General features: G+C 39.0%; 1 protein-coding gene across 2 annotated transcripts in view; it reads right to left on the minus strand.

Moving 5' to 3' along the window:
* Positions 1–24346, minus strand: part of HECW2 (HECT, C2 and WW domain containing E3 ubiquitin protein ligase 2) — a 445768-nt gene that overhangs the window by 185087 nt on the left and 236335 nt on the right. The window contains exon 1 of one of the 2 annotated variants that reach the window (XM_061440789.1): positions 3238–4026. The exons of the other annotated variant lie outside the window; for it this stretch is intronic. The gene's annotated coding sequence lies outside the window, so the exon portion shown is untranslated. Of the gene's footprint in view, positions 1–3237; positions 4027–24346 lie in introns of those variants that run through there. 2 annotated transcript variants of the gene reach the window in all.

Here is a 24346-nt window from a genome sequence, read left to right on the forward strand (position 1 = left end):
TTACCTTGCACTGGGCATTGTTCTACTGTGTTGCCTTATTAACTCATTGCAGCCTCTAACAATCCTTTGAGGTATCATTATGAGATTTTTAATAATAGGGAAACTAAGGCACAAAGAAGTTAAGAAATGCATTACAAATCCCAAAACTAGTATGTGCAGCGCGAACCCAGGCTATCTTGCTCCAGAAGCCACACTTCTCAATGCTATGCCACACCATCTATCTAGACCACAGTGAAGAGTCTGGATTTCACTTGGAGGATAATGGAAAGTCACTGGAGAATTCAAAGCAGGAAAGTGACATGATCTGCATCTAATAAAAAAAAATCCTTTGGCTGCAGTGTACAGAGTACATTGTACAAGGATAGAGAGGATGGTGCACCATGATGTTTTAGGCCCAGGCCCAGCACAAGCCTTGGAGCCATAACCTAAACATGACCTTCCTCCCATCGCCATCTTTCCTGTGCAGACAGAGCCACCGAAGCTATAAATATCCACCCTTAGAGCACAAGGCTCTGAACCAATTCCAGGCTCTTCAATCCAGTGACCCTGGGAGGTGACTCATCTGCCTCTAAACTCTCTCCAAGCCCAACCATCACCCTCACTAAGTTCACCATTCTCCTCCTTCCCCCTTCTTTATTCAAACAACTCCTGAAAATCCAACTATCCCCACATTCAACCTTAATCAACAAATACAGAAAGTTCTGATTCTCCATCACTTAGTAATTCAACAAAATCCTTAATGCAGCATATTTAATATGTCACTAGCAGTTAGTCCACAAGGACCCTCTATTCACCAATAGAAGTATGTTTTTTTTTGTTTTTAGGTACATACCATTTATTACAGGTGCAATGAAAGTACTATACTGCGTGATAACCATGTTACCAGGCTGTGGCTGCTAGGTGATGCTAAGATCCTAGAACTTCATAAAATAGCAGACCTAAGTTTAAAGTCCATTTTTCCCATTTACTGTATGACCTTGGGCAAGTCTTAAAACTGCAAATACTCCATTTCTTTCTTCCATAAAATGATATTAGCACTCCTAGCTCAGAACTCTATAGGGAGGACATATGTATAGAATGTGAAACTGGTATATACTAGGAGCCACATGTCTAGGTTTCTAAATCTATTTCATCCTTTTTAAAAAGAGCTATGTCTTTAATACTCAGAAAGCACAATTTCCCAACTTTATTTAAACTTTTTAAATGTATTTCCTTTAAAGAAACTATTTTATTCTGATTTTTCAAAAATACAATTAAAGCAAAAAAGCATACTTATTTATATGTTTTTGGAAATTTTTCTTTCTTAGACAAAGGATGCCAAATGATCAGGCAGCAACAGTACAGTGATATTAATAGCACATTATGCCACGTACTATGCCATGTAGCACATTCTCCCACATAGAGTATCTGCCTAGTTCTTGGAGAGAGGGTCACTCAAAGCTGAAAGCTCTTTCAATGAGCTTTAAGCCTGGCTTTAAAAAAAGTCAGGTAGGGACTTCCCTGGTGGTCCAGTGGCTAAGACTCTGTACTCTCAGTGCAAGGGGTCCATGTTTGGTCTCTGATCAGGGAACTAGCTCCCACAGGCTACACCTAAAAGACCCAGCACAGCCAATTAAGTATTAAAAAAAGGAAAGAAAGAAAGAAACGGGCAGAGGCACCCTCATCTCCATACACAGTAAATCCAAGACTGAATACAGTTCCAACTTAGGAATCTCTGTCACCCACTGTGTGCCTAAAAAGTCACCAGAAATCGCACTGTTTTGACTACATATCCTCCTTTTCTTTCTTCTGATTATTTTTTATGAATACACTAAGCTCTCACTCATAGATAATTCCTTCTAATACTAAAAGAAGTTTAAAAGCAACCTCTAGATCCTTCAGAATGTCTCTTTTACACTGGACATGATAACTGAAGATCCTGGGAAATGTACCATCATAAAATATAATGTTTAGTACCAAACCATCCTTTGGTCCAGGGTGAATTACTACTTTGATCTTAAGAAGCTCAGTAAAAAGAACTTATAATAAGGACTGGAAAGTGTAATAGATAACTTTATTTAAAGAAGGCTATTGCCCTTACCGAAGTGAACCAGATACTTGTCGGAGTTAATCCAAACGAGTTCTGAAAATATAAATCAGGAACATGTGGGAGCAATCTTTCTGGAACAGTTACTGCTACTGATTCTAAAGAATAATTTTGAGGAAGGGGCTACTCCCTTGGGTCCTGCCCCAAAATGGCTTTATCAGAAGATTGATAACCTTCCCAGAAATTAGATTGCTCACCTGAATCTTTACTACATCATCAATTTCCTTTTCATTAAACTGAGCATGTTATTCAATAAGGATGCTCCTGGCATTCTAGTGGATAATTCTTTGTAAGTATCTGTCCAGTACATTATACAAACAGTTAAGGATTCCTGGCTCTCAGGCACTAAATGCTAAATATGCTATATGCCAATAAAAAATAACATCCCCAACCCCTTTGAGAACCATTTTTGGTACGTAACCAAAAAAATAAATTTTTTCATTTGAAAAATTAAAATAGAATTGAAATTTTTTCCCTGCCTTCATCTCAGTTTCTAAACAATTATAGCAGACTCAGAAGGTCTATAGAAAACTTGGCTAGTTTGCCACAGATGCCACAAGAAAATATCTTTTTAAAACATGGTTTTATTCTTGAGTTACAATTATTTTGTAAGATTGTTATATCATTACTCTCTAGAATGTGAATTCATATGAATGAATACTTTTCCACAAAAATATTACATTACAAATAAATCGGTTTTAACATCTCATTCCCAGAGAGAACAGTTTTTAAATCCATCAAAAACACTGTTATTCCAGAGGCAGATGACCTGTCATGAAATCTATTTTCACTCAGTCTAATGGCATTTTCAAAGCGTTCTTGTAGGTAGAACCTGTACTTAACATCACAGTAAAATAATTCATCTAAAACCAGTGAAACTCTAGAAATTCACAGTGAGGGGACTGTATAGATGTTTGTAAAAGTTTCACAAAAGCGTTAATCCCAGCACTGATCTCTTATGTCGAGATGTCAAATGACTAAACGTGATAAATGCACCAGATAATTTGTTAATAATTGTTCCTCACCAAGCTGAGAATGGACAGTATTAAGAATTTTTCAAAGAGAAAGGCAGAGAGAACCGTAAATCCCAAGCAGTTGGACATGGAAATCAGACAGTGGAATTCATTTCACAGAACTTTCTAATACCTTACCTCAAAAAATTCCAAAGAGTTCATCTCTGCTTTCCCCAGGGCAGAATCCATCATTTCAAATCAGATTTAGGAAGCAACAGGAAGAAACACTTCATTTTCCTTAAAACAATGCACCTAGCGTGCCCACTGGCAATTTCATTCATAGGAGTGGCCAGAACCGAAGTCTAAGAGGATCTGGAGTCCTAATGTGGTGGGGAGAAGCTGCAGGTCCACTCCTGAAGCTCTTGCTGCTCCTCTTCCCCCGAAGTTCTAGAAATGAAATACTGAGTGGGACTCAGGCAGGCCACTATGGAGACTTCTGTCCAGCTATGAACTGAGAGCTGCCACTGCCTTTCATCAAGACTTATCACAGTTGAGGCATCCAAAGTGAAAAAACAATCATGAACCAGTGTCCCTGAGGCTGAGGCAGCCGTGGCCACGCCCCTGTCAAGCACAGGATGCAATCGCCCCATCCTCCCCTCACTTCCTTCCTTTGCTTTTCCATGGGAGAATTCCAAAGAACGAGTTCTGTGGGTATACACACACACACACACATACACTCGCGCACACAGTGGCCTGATGTCAATAAGCTGTTATCACAGAGAGGGGGGTTTTCTGTTTGACTTACTCAGAAAAGAGTGGCCACTATATGGGGAAGTCTAATTTACTGTTATCATTAATCAGATACAGCCTTCATTTAAGTTACTGAAATAGGCTCACAGCATCCTAGCCAATCCAGAATGGAGTCTGTGGATTTGTGATTTCAAACACACACTAAACAAGCACTAAAACTTTTTCATATATCAAACTGCTTTCACAAAAACCCCTAAATGTGGTTATCAATCCAGAGGTTATTTTCAGACCTTACTTCTAAAGCAAAAATAGATACAGTTACCAATTTAGCTGGTGCTGCTATCTTACTCTAGGAAGCAGTTGTGGTGGGAGACTCTCTAGTCAGATGTGTTGTTCTTCAGTGGAGAAATGGGCTTCATAAAACTCTGTGCACACTGGGCTGTTGTCGCAACTTTGAAGTACTGGCTGAATTGGGTGAATGCAATCAAAGGCTACAAGACCATCTCTTTCCAGCAAAACTTCCAGGAAAGCAAGATGAGATGCCTCATTTGTCACATGCTTTGCTGTGAAGTGGGACAGACTAGATTTAAGCTCCATGCTACATTTGGTGGCTGTAATTTCCTTTCCACTGAGACTTAGTTTGCCATGAAGCTTCAGAACTTGGACTGTTTCTGGAATAGAATGAGTGACCACAGCAAGCTTGGTATTCCAGAACCGCCATCACCCTGCCCACCCTCTACTGGACATGCAAACCCAGTCACATCTTAAGGCAAAGCATTGTGGATTTCTGGGTGTGTCCTAGCAAACAACAATAATAGCAAGCAGGTATGGAATGCCTACTCTGTACCAGGAACCATAGTAAATGCTTTAAAAAATAGTCTCTAATGAATGCTCTAAACCATGCTTTAAAACTGAGGTCAGTGGTGTTATTAGGTCCATTTTACAGATGAGGAAGGGCCGTCCTGGTGGCTCTGATGGTAAAGAATCTGCCTGCAAAGCAGGAGACCCAGGTTCAATCTCTGGGTCAGGGAAGACCCCTGGAAAAGGGAATGGCTAACCACTTCAGTATTCCTGCCTGGAGAATTCCATGGACAGAGAATACTGACGGGCTACAGTCCATGGGGTTGAAAAGAGCTGGACACAACTGAAGTGACTAACTCTTCACTTTTCACAGATGAGGAAATGGAGACTCACAGAGAGGAAGTGATAATAGCCAGGATTAAAGTCAGATCTGAATAGACCCAAACCCAAGCTCTTTTACAATATACCGCCTCCCTCAAATAACACTGTGAAAATGCCAGTGTCCTCACTGATTAATAGGTGGCCATCAGGACCAAGGCAGCCTCCGTCACCATTAGGAGATTAGAAAAAGTAAGCTAGAAAAGATGAATATGTTTCCTATTGTTGGCATGAAAGATGGCTACAGCCTATGAATAAGTCTTCTCAACAATGTCAGCACTTTTGTTTTCACCCCAAGTCTGTTTAACCCTTACCTCCGCTCACTCTCAGGTCCCTGGACCCACCTGATGCTCCCATCACTCTGGCCCTCTAAGCCATTATTCCTTGCCTTCCCAATATTGTAACATTTTCCAGATATGCCACTTTAGCTGAACTCTAGGTTCTGGTCCATCCATGTGTCACTGACATTCATGGGTGACAGGCTATTTTCCTATGTAAAGGAAATCTTCTTCCTCACAGCACAAGATTTTGTCATAATGGAATATAGATCTCCTCAAGTTGATCAAGAAAGAAACTTACAGAGTGGAGCAAGGGAGATAAGATGACTGTTACAGCTTAGCCTTAAGGCCATCACATATACCCTTTCATAGCCAGTACCTCTTCACTCACAGTAATCTACTGTAATAAGACGATACAACCAAAGGGAAATAGTGTTAGACCTTGAAAGTTACATATGCCATTCTTTCCTCTAAACCACACCTTTGAAGAAAACACCAAAAAAAAAAAAAAAATCAACAGCAACAAATAAAATGGTAAAGCACATTAATGTCAATTTTGTATCCATATAATACCTTAGCTTTTTTGCCTGTTATGTTATCATCTGGCACCAGCACTGGGAAACATATGTGAACAAGGCAAACATAGCTCCTGCTCTTTCTTGCAGAGCTTCTATTTTAGAAAGAGAGAGAAACATAAAATAACAAACATAAATTCTTTAGTTGTTATTATGATACATGCTACTAAGGCAAAAGAGAAGGTGGTAAGGAAATGGCTGAGCTGGGGACATGACCCAGGTCAGAGAATAAGAGAAAGCTTCTTCAAGGAGTTGGTGTGTGGACTAAATCCTGAAGGATGACTAGGAATGGAGGAGGGGATAGAAGAGAAGAGAGAGCTCTTTCCAGATAGCCAAGAGCTGTGGAGAAGCCGTCAGATGGGAAGCAACATGACCTTTTCTTTTTCTGCAATTTGTTTATTCATTTATTTTCTCCTTTCTTTCCCCTCAAGGTTTAAACTTTTTATTTTGTATTGGGGTATAGCAGGTTAATAACGCTGTGGTAGTTTCAGGTGAGCAACAAAGGGACTCCGCCATACACATATGCGAGCTTAGTCGCTCAGTTGTGTCCGACTCTTTGGGACCCCATGGACTACAGCCAACCAGGCTCCTCTGTCCATAGGGATTCTCCAGGCAAGAATACTGGAGTGGGTTGATGTGCCCTCCTCCAGGGGATTTTCCTGACTCAAGGATCGAACCCAGGTCTCCCTCATTGCAGGCAGATTCTTTACCATCTGAGCCACCAGGAAAGCCCCAGCCATACATATATATGTATCCATTTCCCCCTGCAAACCCTCCTCCCACCAGGCTGGCACATAACATTGAGCAGAGTTCCATGTGCTATACAATAGGTCCTTGTTGGCTATCCATTTTAAATATAGCAGTGTGGACATGAACTTCCCAAAGTCCCTATCCCTCCCCACCCCTACCCTAGCAACCATAAGTTCATTTCGTAGTCCGTGAGTCTCTTTCTGTTTTGTAAGATACTTTTTAGATACCACATATAAGGGATGTCACATGATATTTCTCCTTCTTTGTCTGACTTACCTCACTCAGTATGACAGTCTCTAGGTCCATCCAACAACATGACCTTTTCAAAGACTGAAGGAAGACCAGTGTGACTAGAGCACATAGTGGGGGAAAGATGAGGCCATGGAAAGATAACAGACTGGACATTTTCAGCATCAGTGTATAGGGAGAGAAAAGGAAGCTTAAGAATAAGGGAATGGAAACGTCCCTTTTGCCTTTCCTAAGCTCTCGTTCTGAAAGGCCAATTGATGATCACAGTTCTCAGCATTCTAAGCAAGGCTGCTGTGGGTGGAACTGTGATTTGTGGCTGCTGAATGAATTAATCACATAAATTAAATAAAGTGATTAAAGACATTACTTAACTAAAGTAGCTTATTTCCCCAAAGTTCACAGAATATAATGGCACTCTACTCCAGTACTTTTGCCTGGAAAATCCCATGGATGGAGGAGCCTGGTAGGCTGCAATCCATGGGGTTGCTAAGAGTCGGACACGACTTCACTTTCACTTTTCACTTTCATGCATTGGAGAAGGAAATGGCAACCCACTCCAGTGTTCTTGCCTGGAGAATCCCAGGGACAGGGAAGCCTGGTGGCTGCCGTCTATGGGGTCACACAGAGTCGGACACGACTGAAGTGACTTAGCATAGCATAGCATAGCATAGAGAAGAGCAAAACACAATTCGCAGATTATAATACAAATTGGCAATGGAAAAATTCAACAGTGTCTCTGCCAGCTATCTTTATGCTGGCACCAAAGCACAAAACAGAATCCAGGTTAGCACATCAGGAAGCAACAACCCTTTTCCTGAAAAGCCCATTATGATTTTCCTTTGTGTTTATGCCTTTTGCATGCCTGAGTCTGACATCACTCATATGCATTATTGAAGTCCTGCAGCAAGTGTCTGCTATCTGCTACAGTTTGAACTGCCTGCTTTCTCTTCAACATTGTGTTCACAAAGCAGCCAGATGAATGCTCATTTCATCATCACTCTGTTTTCGGATTCCCAAAATCTTCCAATGGAAATACATATTGGCTTGTGTATAAATCAGAAAGCTTTTGAAAATAAATTTTAAAGTGAGACAGCTGCTAAAAAATCAGGGGGAGAACCCTCAAATCTAAACTCAAGGAGACACATGTATATGAAACATGTTTTCATATATATTTTTTTTTAATTTAGCTTAGAAAGTGGTAGCAATCAAATACAATAAAAATAATAATGGCTATCATCTACTATCTATTAAGAAACTTCTATGTGCCAGGCACACACTCCCTCATTTTATCCTCAAAATAATCTTCTGGAATTGTCACTACAATCCCTATTTCACAAATTAAATGGGGGAGAGACAGATTGAATTACTTGCTGTTACTTACATAGCAAGAAACCAGCTGAATTTCAAAGCTAGGGTTTACATGACATCAAAGCTTATCCACACATTCTGCACTGCTATATAATTCCCAGCAATAACTACCTACCACTCACCAGTGCCAAGAACTGTGCTGATATTTCAGAATCATTAACTGATAGAGTTCTCCCAGCAATTCTGAGAGGTGTTGCTATCCTTAATACAAGGAAACAGTTTGGAGAGGTGGAGTAATTTGATCAAGGGCACACATGGCAAGGTTGAAAAGCTCAAAGGAAGATTTTCCAATAACCTGCATAATTTCACATCCGCAACATTCCTGGGTTACTCACAGTCCAGTAAAGATAAGTATGGGCCTGTTACTTCCTTATGGTTTTGCAGTTTTACCTGGGAAATTATCATTACGCTTAGGAAAAGAGTACAGTCCCCAAAGAACTGATTTTCTTATCCTAAATGAATAAGGAAATCTCTTTATCAATGCCCATTCAAGTCAAAATACCAGGATTCTGATTCTCTGCTTTCATAAACAAGAATAAATGACCCTTACTTTTCTGACAAATACATACACACAGTATAATGTGCCTAAAACTCTGAAAGGCATAAACAAATAAGTGTTTCTTTTTTTAAAAAAAAGTCATTTCCACTAATGAACTAAAGATACAGCTATAGTGGAATCTCTTTTATTTGATTGATGTGTATTTTAGAGCTCTAAGAATACACTATTTTTCCATATGGGTTAATTTGGTAATAACACCTAAAAATGTAGTATTTTTCCTTATCAATACATTTTGTATTAAGTTCAGATTAATGTAAAGACAAGTGTTTTTAAAAGAAATATTAACATATTATATACAATTATATACAATCCCACAAGCCTCATTCAATTCATAATAACCAGTTAATTACATGCTTACTGGATTCTGTTGCTATGCTAGTTCTTATTCCAAATAAAATTGTATTATTATAAAGCAAGGTGAATTAAAGAATAGATTTTAGGCATGAAAGCTCTGAAAATAAAATGAAAAAGATGCACAATTATTACAATAGAGAAGGATGCAGAATTATTATATTTGTGTGTGTTCTGTGTTTCTGTCTAAAAAATGAGAACATAATGCTTTTTCAATAAGGCTTTGTTAATGCTTGCGATTGGAGGAGGGAGTGGCAATCCACTCCAGTATTCTTGCCTGGAGAATCCCATGGACAGAGAAGCCTGGTGGGCTACAGTCCATGGGGTCACACAGGGTTGGACACGACTAAGCAACTAACACACACACACACACACACGCACGCACACACACACACTTGAGATAGCAATCAATATGATAACATCCTGGAGATCCTCTGCTGCAAGCACCTATAGAGAGACTCCAATATATTCACATTAGTGGACATTTCAGAATTGGCATTTTAATATACCACCACAGTGTATGATAATGTAGACTCTAACACAGAGATTTCTAAAAACCCTGACAGAGTACAACTCAAATTCCATTGTGTACTAGAATCACCTGGTGAGGCTCATGTTTAAACTTTAGACTAAATTTCACAGAGCAAATCAGAGAAATTCTGATTCAGTGGACATAAGGATCTTAGGAGTCCTCGTTGTTACACAATTACCCAAGCTAACTCTGGTACCAGTGGTCCTTAAACCACACTGACCTATAATCTCAAGATCTAATAGACCGAATATGTGTATATGTATGTGAGGTATACATGTATATAAATGTCACATTTGATTTTGTGAATTTGTTTTAGTAGAAAACTCAAAAAGAAACATGCTTCTTTGTACCTTTGCAGTGTTCCCTACCCTAACAATCTTCATGTTAATTATTTCCAATCCATCTTAAGAGGAAAACTATATAATAAGAAGACAAACAAGTACAGGGAAAATGAAGAGATAGGAAGGGACACTAACATGAGAAAAAAAAGTGTCTGTCTGTGTTCAAATCTAGAACAGTGTTCCTCAAAATATGGGCCATGGGTCAGCACTGGGTCATAAGCTGGCTGTTAATGACCTGAGAAAAGTACAGAAATCACACATGAGCCTTCACAAGCTTTTACAGAAATTTGTCAAGAGTAATTTTAAGTCTGTTCAATACAATAATAAAAATGTGGGCTTATATTTTGTGGATCTTATTTTTTACTCCATTTCATTCTTCTAGTAGCTTATTTTTATTCTAATTTACAAATGATCAGTGTCTGTGATAGATCTGACTAACCACAGGTAACCTGAGAAACTCTGGTAAACTCTAGATGGAAGAATCGGTCATGTTTGGGAGCCTCCTACCCCAGGGTTTGATAACAAAATGGCTTTCTATAACACCATTTCCAAAGATTAGGGGCCAGAAACAATTTATTGACTGAATGTCTGAACTAACATCTTTAACTTTTCATAATAACTCACTCTGAGTCTGTCAGCAATGCACCAATCTATCTGTTACATTGAACTGACCGTCTTTTCTTTTAGCTTGTACCACCTCTTAGAATGATATTTTAGTAAAATTTCCTAGAAGTTTACTTTCAGGAACAAAAAGCAGTCCTTGTTTCACTCACGGTAAATGTGTATCTTTCAACTTGCAAAGAAACCCTTGAATTTTAATATTTGATAATTCAGTGATGAACTTTTATCACCACATCTACTGTATAGATATTATATCTGTGAATCTTTGTTGACATGAAACTATTGTTTCAGGCTGTTCTCAAGAAAGCAGCCTGGTCCTCTTAGCATTGGGTCCCTATCAGCTATCTAATGATATCTAAACAGCTATCTAATTGCTATTTTTGGCTATGACAACAATAATAAGAAGCACAAAATATCAGCACATTATTTCAGTCATAGATATTTACATAGACACAGATCTCATTTTGCAGTTTTCCTGTCTCCTAGTAAAATCTGAATAATTCTCTTATTGAAGACCCACATTCTAAACAGAATTGAACCTAAACGCTAGGCACATTCCTACAGTTTCTGTTTCAGGTCAGTATATCCCTTCATGCCCCACTGAGTTGCTACTTTTGCTCTACGAGTGTTGCCAAAAATAACTTTTCCTCTTCCCAGTTAAATATGGTATTTATAAAAGGTGGGAATGGAGAATTTGGGAGCATGAATCTGTACACACAACAGACAAACTCACAATAATAGCAATTGCACTCCTAGCTGTCAAGATCTCTAGCCAGGAAGAGTGAAAAATTAAGGTTTTTTGTTTTTTTTTCCCTCTAAATTAATTATGCTCCCTTTTTAAAAGAGAATAAAGACATCTTTAAATATCTAAGTTTGTTCTGTGTTGCTTAGAAGTTATGTCACACACTAAATTTGTTAATTCTGTTTTCTTAACATTTTTAATCCATTTTAAGACGTTTTTTCATTTAGTGAGTTTATATGACTAAGAACTTTCTGACAGCTTGAAGGCAGCACAGAAAAGCACTGGTTCTGCTGCCAAAACGGATGCCTGTTAGCTGTGTGACACTGGCCCAATGAGTAACCTTCCACAAACTTCAGCTCACTCATCCCCATTTATAAAATGGGGATAATAACAATGTACAACCAGCACAATTTTGAGAGGATGGTAAAGCTATAAAAAGCAAGGAGACAGTGTGCCTGGCACAGAGTACTCACTCACTATTGGCAAACTCTCAGATTCAAGTGTTGCCTTTACTCTCAATAGAGAAGACGCTAAATCATTGGATTATTTGAAGAAGTTTTCAGAATTTTATTTTGGTGACAAATATGAATATTAAGTAGATTAATGACAATCACTAGGAAAGCAGTTGGCTAGATGAACTAACTTCAGAAGTCACTTGGAGCCAGTTTATCTAACATGACTCAACCAGGCTTCAATTTAGTACTTTCATTAAAATTCAAGTAACAATGTTGGAGAAAAAGAATTGCCTTTTACTAAAGAAATTAAAATTATATCAATTCCTTTTATTGTACTACATACATTTGCTTCAGCTTTGGCAATCTGTTTGGGAAAGCAGAGTAGATAAAACTAAAATAAAACTAAAATCACAAGACATATTTGTAAAAGTAGATGGCATTCATCCAAAATGCCCTTCCTGGAACAAACTGTAACAACTTGATTCACTGCCGCCCTTTCCTACCAAACTATATTTAAGGACCTGCAAGCATTTCCATTATGAACAGCTATCATCAGGATTTGTCATTTTACCTTCTAATCTGTTTTGGAGTTTATGTATAAACATCGTAAATAACAATCTCTTTTCAAAAAGCTTTTGTTTTTTAAATTTAACAACTTCCTTCAGTAAAGAATCCTTTCAGTACAGCACTGAAGAATTCCTTCAGTACAAGGTGGGGGATACCATAAATAACAGAAAATTACAGATTATTTTGTATATGAAAGAAATGTTTTAATAAGCAAAATAAGATGTATGGTCAAGAAGTATGTGGCATCAGAGATTATATAAATTCAGTGGTCATTGTCTCATGAACTGCAATAATTTGAAACTAGAAAAGTGTCCAAAAAGATGAAGAGGGAAATAATGACACAGCCATTATATAGAATATTATGTAGTTATTACACTATGTTCCCAAATAATTTTAATGACATGGGAAGCATTCATAATATATTACTAATATGTGGGAAAATGTACTGCAGAGTTATATGTATGTGAAAGTCACTCATTGTGTCCAACTCTTTGCGACCCATGGACTATATAGTCCATGGAATTCTCCAGGCCAGAATACTGGAGTGGGTAGCCTTTCCCTTCTCCAGGGTATCTTTCCAACTCAAGGATTGAAACCAGGTTTCCCACACTGCAGGCAGATTCTTTACCAGCTGAGCCACAAGGGAAGCCCAAGAATACTGGAGTGGGTAGCCTATCCCTATCCAAAGGATCTTCCCAACAGAGGAATCGAACCAGGGTCTCCTGCATTGCAGGAGGATTCTTTACCAATTGAGCTATGCAGGAAACCCAGAGATATATGCATAATATGAGCTTAATTGACCTTAAACATACACATGAAATTTATAAAAATAAAGTTGTAAAAGGAATATTCAAAATATTCAGAGTAGTTATTGTCTGGCAGGAAGACTTAAGGGGCTACCCAGGTGGCTCAATGGTAAAGAACCCACCTGTCAATGCAGGAGAAACAGGAGACTCGAGGTAGATTCCTGGATTGGGAAGATTCCCTAGAGGAGGAATGGCAATCCACTCCAGTATTCTTGCTAGAGAACCCCATGGACAGAGGAGCCTAGCAGGCTGTATAGTACATGGAGTCGCAAAGAGTCACACACGACCGAGCACACACACATGCATGCAGGCAGACTTAAATGTCCTTGTATTCTTCCATATTTTCTAACTTTTCAGAAGGAACTTGCATTACTTTAATGATTAGAAAAGAGAGGCTTCAATCTGGCCTAATGTGACAGAGAAATACAGAAACAGTAATAAATTTAAAAATGAAGTTTCCCTTACAAATCTATCTATCCTGACACTTGAAGATACTACTTATAGCATGAATTTATTAAGTACTCATTCAAAAGCAGTTGTTATTTATCAAATGGAGTTGGCCAAAAATAGTGACCTTGTAGCTAACCCACATTATCCATAAACCTTGTCTCAAGATACCAAAAACCACAAGTATCATCCATCACAAAAACACCTTCAGGAGAAAAAACACAAATTCAAGATGTATCTGATAAAGGAACTGTAAAAAAAAAAAAAAATCGAAGCAAAAGATGTCACATGAAAACTAGTTTGACTCTGAGTTTAAAATTATATTTAAAACTCCAAGTACTGCATATTCAACAACTCAAAGAAAAATTTGCTCCGAATGGAATTATGACGTCAATTTAAATCAAACATAAATATACTCAAAGAATTCAGATTCCCAGGCTATTTCAGTGCCTCTCTACCTTCTACTGTAAACACAGAGGTGTGCGCACACATATACATATAAACATATAACCCAACAGAAAAATCATAGTAAAATCAATAAACATTCATGACCATAGATATTTCCAGTTTCTCTTTTTAAAAAAAAAACCTTGAATAAATTTTACTGAAAAAGCAAGTTTTATATTTTTCATCAAGATTACTTTTTTTTTTAATTTATATGGTCCATTATATGTCAGCTATTATGCAAAGTTTTTCACTTGAGCTCTATTTTTCAATATGTCCTCTTTCACCAATGTTAGAAAATCTGGTCCATGTGGATACACTGTCATACTCAATCCACTCTATCAGTCTGTGTTCTTTGAGATAAAAACACAGAAGATACTTTCTTAATCATCATATTCCAAGAATTATCCAGCACTGGGATACATCCAATATACATTTTTTATTAAATGAATAAGAACTGATTCTCTATCCCAGATAACCACAATAGTGTGATCACTCATCTAGAGCCAAACATCCCAGAATGTGAAGTCAAGTGGGCCTTAGGAAGCACCACTACAAACAAAGCTAGTGGAGGTGACGGAATTCCAGTTGAGCTATTTCAAATCCTAAAAGTTGAGGCTGTAAAAGTCCTGCACTCAATATGTCAGCAAATTTAGAAAACTCAGCAGTGGCCACAGGACTGGAAAAGGTCAGTTTTCATTCCAATCCCAAAGAAAGGCAATGCCAAAGAACGTTCAAACTACCACACAATTGCACTCATCTCACATGCTAGAAAAGTGATGCTCAAAATTCTCCAAGCTAGTCTTCCAGAGTACATGAACCAGGAACTTGAAGATGTTCAAGATGGATTTAGAAAAGGCAGAGGAACCAGATATCAAATTACCAATATCCATTGGATCATAGAAAAAGCAAAAGAATTCCAGAAAAACATCTACTTCTGCTTTATTGCTACACCAAAGCCTTTGACTGTGTGGATCACAACAAACTGTGGAAAATTCTTCAAGAGATGGGAATACCAAACCACCTAACCTTCCTCCTGAGAAATCTGTATGCAGGTCAAGAAGCAACAGTTAGAACCAGACATGGAACAACAGACTGGTTTCAAATCGGGAAAGGAGGATGCCACGGCTGTATATTGTCACCCTACTTATTTAACTTATATGCAGAGTATACCATGCGAAATGCCAGGCTGGATGAGGCACAAGATAGAATCAAGATTGCCAGGAGAAATATGATATGCAAATATGCAGACGACACCACCCTTACAGCAGAAAGCCAAGAGGAACTAAAGGGGCTCTTGATGAAAGTGAAAGAGGGAAGTGAAAAAGCTGGCTGAAAACTCACCATTCGGAAAACTAAGATCATGGCATCCAGTCCCATCACTTCATGGCAAATAGATGGGAAAACAATGGAAACACTGACAGACTTTATTTTCTTGGGCTCCAAAATCACTGCAGATGGTGACTGCAGCCATGAAATTAAAAAACGCTTGCTCCTTGGAAGGAAAACTATGACAAATCTAGACAGCATATTAAAAAGCAGGGACATTATTTTGCCAACAAAGGTCTGTCTACTCAAAGCTGTGGTTTTTCCAATAGTCGTGTATGGATGTGAGAGGTGGACCATAAAGAAGGCTGAGCACTGAAGAATTGATGGTATTAATCTGTGGTGTTGGAGAAGACTCTTGAGAGTCCCTTGGACTGCAAGGAGATCAAAACAGTCAATCCTAAAGGAAATCAGTCCTGAATATTCATTGGTAGGACTAATGTTGAAGCTGAAGCTCCAATACCTGGCCACCTGATGTGAAGAGCTGACTCCTTAGAAAAGACCCTGATGCTGGGAAAGATTAAAGGCAGGAGGAGAAGGTGATGACAGAGGATGAGATGGTTGGATGGCATCACTGACTCAACGGACATAAGTTTGAACAAGCCCAGGGAGATGGTGAAGGACAGGGAAGCCTTGCATGCTGCAGTGCATGGGGTTGCAAAGAGTCGGACACAACTGAGCAACTGAACTGAACTCTATCCAAGTTTCTTTATTTCCCTCAGACTTTGCTTTAAACATCATAAGTATGAAACATTTTATAACTTTTTATTGTTTTTGTTAGTGGCTCAGTCATGTCTGATTCTTTTCAACCCCATGGACTATAGCCAGACTCCTCTGTCCATTGGACTTTTCAGGCAAGAATACTGGAATGGGTTGCCATTTCCTTATCCAGGGGACCTTCCCAACCAGGGATGGAACCTGAGTCTCCTGCATTGCAGGTGGATTCTTTACCACCTAAGCCACCAGGAAAACCTCACTTTATAACTTATTGGTCTCCAAATATATGTATTTTGGAGCAACCAGTAAAAATTTGAAGAGATACTAAGAGTTGAACAGACAGAAAGCAACATCTAAATAATCTCCTTATACTGACTGACAAGTAAATAAGAATAATCTGACAACAAAATATAAATTCTAATAGTTTCTCATCTTTAGGGGAAAGCATAAGTTACAAACTCTATAAAAACTACTATTTGGGGATTTCCCTGATGGTTCGGTGGTAAAGAATCTGCCTGCCAATGCAGGAGACACAGGTTGGATCCCTGATCCAGGAAGATCCCACATGCCTCGAAACAATTAAGCCCATGAGTCACAACTACTGAACCTATGGTCTAGAACCCAGGAGTTACAAGTACTGAAGCCCACACACCTAAAGCCCCTGCTCCACAACAAGAAAAAGCATGGCAATGGGAAGCCCGTGTACAACCAGAGAGGAACCCCCACTTTCTGCAACTAGAAAAAAACCCTCATAGTAATGAAGAGCCAGCAGAGCCAAAAATAAATAAAACTACATTAAAAAACTACTCTTTGAAGATGCCAAAATTTCATAAGCAGATCAAGGAAGTTTTAATAACATTACCCTCTAAATAAAATAGAAACTAAGTTAGTTGAAGCTATACATTCAGTAGCTTGGACATTCAGTGCTAAAACACTGAATATATAATTAAGACCTTAAAGAGAGAGGAGAGTCTCAAATACAACCTAAGAGGAAACATATTATGGCTACTTTTAGTTTTTTAAGTGCTTAAGTTTATATATTTGGAAGAATTATATTCCTGATTTACGGTGCTAAAAATTATCCTTGTCTAAATTCTTCTAAATGGCATAAGAACAGTTAATTCACAAATGAGGAAAAGCTTCCATTTTACAAACTAATCATGCAATAACAACTGTAACATCTGAAATGGCTTAGAATAAGCTTTTCTCCCCACTTCTTGCCAGCATATTAAGTCAATGTGGCTAAATTAAAAGTAGAAAATGTGAACCAAATAAATAAGCAAAATACAAAAGAGAAAATAGAAAAGAAAATGAAATTTTTTCTCTTGGCAAGAGTCTATTCGGATGCATTCTCACATAGCATTTATACAGGTCTCTGAAAACCAGCTTCCATTGCTAATTTTGTGTTTGGATTACTTTTCTACTCATTACTCTGAGAGCAGCAAAGTCAAAATATTCCTCCTCTTTGGGGCTATGGGTCAGTGAGACTGCCATAAGTAAAGCAGAACAGTTAAGAGCCCAATGTCAGGAGTCAGCCTGCTGGGTTTAAATCTGGACTCTACCATGTCACCTTTTGGTAATTTTGGCTAAGTTGCCTTAAAGTCCCATTGGTGGTGGTGATGATGGTTTAGTCACTAAGTTGTGTCCAACTCTTGTGACCCCATGGACTATAGTCCACCAGGCTTCTCTGTCCATCAAACCCAGGTTTCCTGAATTTCAGATGGATACTTTACCATAAATCCCACTGCATAAAGTCAAAATAGTATAGTATGATACAGATAACAGATGTAGCATGCTGAATACACACACACATATTTGTTTTCACTTATGAAAAAATATACAGATAAAAAAACAAAGCCACCACAAATAGTTACCTACAGAGACAGTGAAGGGATAAAATATAACACTGCTCTTCAAACACTTTCTTACACAGTTTTACCATTGGCCTAAATGGTACAATTTGAATATTTTTTTAAAAGCTGCACCCATTAAAACACATACATTTTTTAAACACATGAGCTCACAACAATATTAAAATATGCATAGTTCAGTTCAGTTCAGTCGCTCAGTCGTGTCCGACTCTTTGTGACCCCATGAATCGCAGCACGCCAGGCCTCCCTATCCATCACCAACTCCCAGAGTTCACTTAGACTCACGTCCATCGAGTCCGTGATGCCATCCAGCCATCTCATCCTCTGTTGTCCCTTCTCCATCCTGCCCCCAAACCCTCCCAGCATCAGAGTCTTTTCCAATGAGCCAACTCTTCGCATGAGGTGGCCAAAGTACTGGAGTTTCAGCTTTAGCATCATTCCTTCCAAAGAAATCCCAGGGCTGATCTCCTTCAGAATGGACTGGTTGGATCTCCTTGCATAGCCACTCACCAAAAAGAAGTAAACCTCTTAATCACAACTGAAAATAACTAGGCCACTAATGTCATGCATTTTTAAAACAGTCATTGAAATCAAAGAATTAAGCATTTACCTTGACATTTTCAGTATGAACTGTATTTCAGAGTAACAAAGATGCTGAAGCTGATGAGGGAACATGCATCTTACATAAGCATCCCAGGAAATAAATGTGGAAGGAATAAAATTATTAGAAAATACACAATTTTCTAACACCTAAGAAACAAACCTAAGCAAAAATATTATGTGATACATCAATGGGAAACTTTCTAATGAGGACATTAAGGTGTCATAATCTGAACCCTCAAATCAACCTTAGCATCAGGAAGAATGGGAAAACCAGATGTTAAGGATTTAATGTATCTTTTGATTGAATGAAATGTGGAGTATTATAGCACCACTAATGACTGAAATCAATGCTAGTCAAGACCTTTGCATAAACTTCAAATTTACAAGAAATATGGGAGATCGTTGAGCAAGTTAAAAGGTACTGCTGTTGTTTTCCAGTTGCTAAGTCATGACCAACCTTTCGTGACCCAATAGACTGCAGCACACCAGGCTCCTCTGTCCTTCATTATCTCGCGCAGTTTGCTCAAACTCATGTCCACTGAGTCGGTCATGCCATCCAACCACCTCTCCTGTTGCCCCCTTCTTCTTCTGCCCTCAATCTTTCCCAGAATCAGGGTCTTTTCCAATGAGCTGGCTCTTCACATCAGGTGGCCAAAGTATTGGCACTTCAGCATCAGTCCTTCCAATGAAGATTCAGGGTTGGTTTTCTTCAGGATTGATTGTTTTGATCTCCTTGCAGTCCAAGACACTCTCAAAAGCCTCCTCCAACACCACAATTTGAATTCTTCGGTGATCAGCCTTTTTTATGGTCCAACTATCACATCGGTACATGGCTACTGGAAAAACCATATCTTTGACTATAGGACTTTTGTCAGCAAAGTGGTATCTCTGCTTTTGAATATACTGCCTAGATTTTCATTGCTTTCCTTCCAAGGAGCAAGAGTCTTTTAATTTCAAGGCTGAAGTCACTGTCCACAGTGATTTCTTGGAGCTCAAGAAAATAAAATCTGTCACTGATTCCACTTTTTCCCTTCCTATTTGCCATGAAGTTATGGAACAAAATGCCATGATCTTAATTCTTTGAACATTTAGTTTTAAGCCAAATTTTTCACTCTCTTCTTTTACCCTCATCAAGAGGCTCTTTAGTTCCACTTCACTTTCTGCCATTAGAGTGGTATCATCTGCATATTTGAGGCTGTTGCTATTTCTCCTAGCAATCTTATTCCAGCCTGTGACTTATCCAGTCAGGCATTTCCCATGATGTACTCTGCATAGATGTTTAAATAAGCATGGTGACAATGTACAGCTTTGTCAAACTCCTTGCCCAAGTCTGAACCAGTAAATGTGAATACACATTTAGTTGGGGGAGTCAGAATGCAATGACAACAAGTAGTATAGCTAGTGTGAGATTGGTTAGGAGGGCTAATATTAGGTTTATTATTCTTTTTCGGATGAGACTGAAACTAACTGATTGGAAGTCAGTTATACTGCTGCTGCTGCTAAGTCACTTCAGTTGTGTCCGACTCTGTGTGACCCCATAGACAGCAGCCCACCAGGCTCCCCCATCCCTGGGATTCTCCAGGCAAGAACACTGGAGTGGGTTGCCATTTCCTTCTCCAATGCATGAAAGCGAAAAGTGAAAGTGAAGTTGCTCAGTCATGTCTGACTCTTAGTGACCCCATGGACTGAAGCCTACCAGGCTCCCCAGTCCATGGGATTTTCCAGGCAAGAGCACTGGAGTGGGGTGCCATTGCCTTTTCAAGAATATGAGCTTCATCAATAAATAGATACATAGAGGAAAAGTCATACTACGTCTACAAAATGTCAATATCAAGAGGCAGCTTCAAAGCCGAAGTGGTGGTTGGAGGTGAAATGGAATTTTAGTTGGTGGAAGAAGCAGACAATTAGGAAAGTAGATCCAATAATGACGTGGAGGCCATGGAAACCTGTGGCTATGAAGAAGGTTGAGCCATAAACTCCATCTGAGATGGTAAAAGGAGCTTCATAGTATTCTGAGGCTTGTAATAATGTGAAATATACACCTAGCGCAATAGTAATAAACAGGGCTTGTAACATGTAGTTCCATGTCTGGTTCTGTTGCTTCTTGATCCACATACAGGTTTCTCAGGAGACAGTTAAAGTGGTTTAGTACTCACATCTCTTTAAGAATGTTCCACAGTTTGCTGTGATCCACACAGTCAAAGGCTTTAGCATAGCTGGTGAAGATGTTCTTCTGCGATTCCCTTGCTGTCTCTATCATCCAACAAGTGCTGGCAATTTGATCTCTGGTTCCTCTGCCTCTTTGAAACTCAGCTTGTACCTCTGGAAGTTCTCAGTTCACATACTGCTGAAACCAGACTTTGCTAATGGGCTCTATGTGTCTGATGGATCACACTTTGAGCACTCAAGCCTCTTACCACTCTGCCTCAGCCTTTACTTGCTATTTGCACAAAGACTCAAGATCAGAGAGATGAGAAAAATGAAAATCTTCTCAGGTCTTTGCTGGGTATAACACAGTCCCATATATGTGTGTCCCTAGATATATCATCTAGAATATATCAAAGTTTTTCAAAGTCCTGAATATTATTCTTTTTTCATTTTTTTAGCCAGCCGTTTGCATGCCCTAGCAGTATCCCCAACTCAGGCAGTTATGTTAAACAGTTACCAGTGATTGCTGTGTGTGCTTAGTTGCTCAGTCATGTCTGCTCTTTATGACACCACGAACTGTAGCCCACCAGGCCCCTCTGTGCACAGGAATTCTCCAGGCAAGAATACTGGAGTGGGTTGCCATGCCCTCCTGCCAGGAATCTTTCTAACCCAGGGATTGAACCCAGGTCTCCCACATTGCAGGCAGATTCTTTACTGTCTGAGCCACTAGGGAAGCTCAGTGATTATTTTTTAACAAATATCTTAGAGATATCATGATTTGCTCTGAGTAAGCTCTGAGCTAGGTCAAATAAAGAGAAGTTCCATGAATTGGGCCTTTCCAGAGAGCAGCCAGATACATCAAGCAGTGGCAATTCTCTAAGTATGAGGCTTTGCAGGGAGCTGGGAACCCATTCTGCTTGTGTTTGTAGCTGTCAAGCTGTTGGTTTTCTAAGTCACCTTGGTCATAAAGCTTTTGGTTTTCAAAGCTACTGTGCAGCTCAGCCTAGGGAGTTAGAAATAAGGTAAGTTACAACACTGGGAAGCCAAAACCTGTTATTCTAGTTGAAATGCAACCTGTTTCTTGAACAAATGCTCCTCTGGTACTTCAAAACATTCAGCTGATTTTCAGAATGCTGGAAAAGTTAATTTTGAAAATTCTCTCCAATGTTCTCATTATATTTTTGAGAACACTTCTGAAGATCCTTACTCTACCATTCAGAACTGCTTCTCCTCACAAGGATCCCTTGAAGATTACATTATGTTATTCCTATTGGCCTTCTCAGTTCAATGAGTTTTCACTTTCAGGAAGCATATATGCTTAAAGCATGATCCTTAGGAAACTAAAAAGTCCTTTATAGACAATGCTCTTTGACTGCAGACTTCACTGATAATAACACATGGTTATCATGTCACTGATTGTAAAGATCACTCATCACAAACTCATCCCTTCTAATGAAAAAACAATTAAGTACAACATGTCCTTCTAACCATGGGGGCTATGACAGCAGTTGCTATTAAATTTTTATCTTCATTTCATAACGCTTCTGCACCTTTGTTGTTAACAAGTTATGAATCAGTATAGCAAACAAGGTAAATGTCCATACACAATGTCCACTAAAAATGAATCAACACTGGAATTTTCAAGGTGTTCACTAGCTTATCATGGTATAAGGGACTACCAAGGGACAGATTCCAGTCTATTAACAGGCGAAAATATTTCTTATGTCAAAATTAGTAAAAGTAGAAGAGAAATTCTGGGGAGTCAGGAAGCAGACACTTACCTCCAACCAGAAGGGCAAGAGTTTCCCAGAAACCAGACTCAGATGGGGTTGGACGGGTCATTAATATGGCAATATCCTTACACTAAAGCTCTCTGTAAACCATGATTTGGAAGCTTAGTGTGATATTAAAAGGTGAACTTTCCTAAACTGCCAAGAGTGTACCATCTAATACAGAGAATGGCTGGCATTAATTTTTTAACTAGTTTAAAATGAAATAAAATTAAACATAACCTTAAACAAAACAAAATAATGAAGTTCCTTAAGAGTTAAGATTAAAAAGAGGTAAATGAATGAACCAGTATTCCCCTTTATGGTTAGGAGCAAACTTGCTTTAGGATCTTAAATAATCCTTCTAAAGCTCAAATCCTTGGATCCTTAAGGGTAGATTTTTGAAGATACTGAAATCCATAATAGAAAGTAAACTTTGTATGTATGTATACATTTTATTTTTCCCTGTAAAGAGGGCCCACAGCATTCATCACACTCTCAAAGGATTAATTATAAGTGCCATAACAGTAAATGTATCATAAATTACACCTCAGTTCAGTTCAGGCACTCAGTCATGTCCAACTCTTTGTGACCCCATGAATCACAGCACGCCAGGCCTCCCTGTCCATCACCAACTCCCAGAGTTCACTCAGACTCACCTCCATCAAGTCAGTGATGCCATCCAGCCATCTCATCATCTGCTGTCCCCTTCTCCTCCTGCCCCCAATCCCTCCCAGCATCAGAGTCTTTTCCAATGAGTCAACACTTCGCATGAGGTGGCCAAAGTACTGGAGTTTCAGCTTTAGCATCATTCCTTCCAAAGAAATCCCAGGGCTGATCTCCTTCAGAATGGACTGGTTGGATCTCCTTGCAGTCCAAGGGACTCTCAAGAGTCTTCTGCAACACCACAATTCAAAAGCATCAATTCTTCGGCATTCAGCTTCCTTCAGGGTCCAACTCACATCCATACATGACCACAGGAAAAATCATAGCCTTGACTAGTCGGACCTTTGTTGGCAAAGTAATATCTCTGCTTTTTAATATGCTATCTAGGTTGGTCATAAGTTTCCTTCCAAATTTCATGGCTGCAATCACCATCTGCAGTGATTTTGGAGCCCTCCCCCCCAAAATAAAGTCTGACACTGTTTCCACTGTTTCCCCATCTATTTCCTATGAAGTGATGGGACCAGATGCCATGATCTTCGTTTTCTGAATGTTGAGCTTTAAGCCAACTTTTTCACTCTCCTCTTTCACCTTCATCAAGAGGTTTTTTAGTTCCTCTTCACTTTCTGCCATAAGGGTGGTGTCATCTGCATATCTGAGGTTATTGATATTTCTCCCTGCAATCTTGATTCCAGCTTGTGCTTCATCCAGTCCAGTGTTTCTCATGATGTACTCTGCATAAAAGTTAAATAAGCAGGGTGACAATATACAGCCTTGACGTACTCCTTTTCCTATTTGTAACCAGTCTGTTGTTCCATGTCCAGTTCTAACTGTTGCTTCCTGACCTGCATACAAATTTCTCAAGAGGCAGGTCAGGTGGTCTAGTATTCCCATCTCTTTCAGAATTTTCCACAGTTTATTGTGATCCACACAGTCAAAAGCTTTGGCATAGTCAATAAAGCAGAAATAGATGTTTTTCTGGAACTCTCTTGCTATTTCAATGACCCAGAGGATGTTGGCAACGTGGTCTCTGGTTCCTCTGCCTGTCATGGTGGAGAGGTCTGACAGAATGTGGTCCACTGGAGAAGGGAATGGCAAACCACTTCAGTATTGTTGCCTTGAGAACCCCATGAACAGTATGAAATTGCACCTAGCACCGTATTAAAACGATTATACACTGCAGCCAAGTGGGATTT

This window comes from Bos javanicus, chromosome 2 (genome assembly GCF_032452875.1).
Source record: "Bos javanicus breed banteng chromosome 2, ARS-OSU_banteng_1.0, whole genome shotgun sequence".
NCBI classification, from domain to species: Eukaryota; Metazoa; Chordata; class Mammalia; order Artiodactyla; family Bovidae; genus Bos; species Bos javanicus.